The sequence below is a fragment of the Chrysochloris asiatica genome, unplaced genomic scaffold (assembly GCF_000296735.1).
Source record: "Chrysochloris asiatica unplaced genomic scaffold, ChrAsi1.0 scaffold00052, whole genome shotgun sequence".
In the NCBI taxonomy this organism is placed as follows: domain Eukaryota; kingdom Metazoa; phylum Chordata; class Mammalia; order Afrosoricida; family Chrysochloridae; genus Chrysochloris; species Chrysochloris asiatica.
In genome coordinates, this window is record NW_006408570.1 from 7,952,217 (window position 1) to 7,954,036 (window position 1,820).

Below are 1,820 nucleotides of genomic sequence, written 5' to 3' on the forward strand. Positions count from 1 at the left end.
GAAATGGGTAAATACACACTCCACCATAAGCAGAGAAGAATGCTGCTGGCAATTTTACCCATAACAGCTAAATGTGCACCAACAACAGAACAGATAACAAATTGTACCATAGCCACACAATTGTAATAGTTCACTGCAATTTTTTAAAAAATGAACTATGTATACAAGCAACAACCAAGGTTAATTTCACAGACATACTATTGAAGGAAACGTGAATAAGAATTCATAGAGAGATTTTATTTCCTTCCTGTAGGGGGCATTTGGGATTTTAATCCTCCTTATAGAGTAGCTATAGAAAGTCTATTCTACCAGCTGCTTACAAGTATGTTTTGGAGTCCTGATAGTGTATAGAATTGGCAACTTTCAGTTATTTTTCAGCTACTCTTGCTCCCTGACTGACTGGAGTGAGCACACATATTGATGTTGCAGAGATTATAGGTGTCAGGATGTGGCGCTGGATCTTTGGATTAGACCTGTATGGCTAGCACCTGCTCCCATGGACGAGTCAGCTTTATTGATTGCATGCTGGGATCTTGGGATTAGCCTTTATCTTTTAGTTGGACTTTCACATTTTGTCCAAATCAGTCATTCTTTGTAGAAGATTCCAAAGGAAGTACAAAAATAACTAACAGTTTCTCCAGAAAGGGTTTCGTTATTGATGGTGTTGAGTGTAAATTTGGTGGCTGTGTTTGCCTTATATGCACTGTTGTTTTTGTTGTTAGGTGCTGTGAAATCAGTTCTGACTCATAGTGACCCTGTGTAGAGTTTCCAAGGAGCAGTTGGTGGGTTTGAACCTCTGACCTTGTGGTCACTAAGTCTAGTGCTTATCCTATAGTATCATACCAGGAGTCTGTTATATGCCCTAAATACTGCTAATTTAGGGATCCTTCTTGATATGGTTTGGTTGAGTGTGGTTTTTTGAAATAAGTGTAAAGTTTCCCCTCACTTTTTCTTTAAATATGGGACATAAGCACTGTTTTTTTTTTTTTTTGTTTTTGTTTTGTTTTCTCTTCTAACAGGGCAAAGACTCCACAAGGTTAATTAATGCCAGCTATCATGTGACAAAGATTGAAGCTTCAGAGTGCATGCATTAATTACACAGAATGAACAAATCAGCTGTTGAGGAGGATGAAAAAGAAAGCATATCATTTGGCAAGAAAGCCAGACAGTTAAGAACCAGAACTCTGTGAGGCAGAAGAAAGACTTCTCTTTAACACCCATCTTAAGAGAGTAGCTGGTGGTGAAGTTTGGAGGGGTCCTGGTGAAGGAATGATGCCTGATGGGGAAGAATAAAAACCCAAGGGATGGAAAAAGAGTGGATGTCCTAGATGAGTAGGGCTGAAAACTTAGGCAAGACTTTGAAGTGAAAAGCATAATTCAGTTCAGCAGCAGTTGGCTTGCTTTCCTGCCAGGAGAAGAAACGATGTGTTTCCAACCACCCACCCATTTTATGTTGGACAGAAGGTGATAAAAGGGACCCTGGGTGGTTCAAATTGTTAAATGCTGGGCTACTGTCCTAAATGCTGGCAAGTCTGACCCTGCCCAGAGGTGCCTCAGAAGACAGATTCAGTGATGTACTTCAGAAAGATGAAAACTCTGTGGGGCATAGTTCTACTCTGCACACATGGGGTGGCCCTGAGTTGGAATTGACCTGATGGCAACAACTATGATGTTGTTCTTGTGAAGTGCCATCAAGTCGATTCTGACCCTTAGTAACCCTGTATAGGGTTTGTAAGGAGCAGCTGGTTAGCTTGAACCGCCGACCTTGCAGTTCAAACAGCTTTGCAGTCTGGCGCATTAACCACAGTGCCACACCAGGA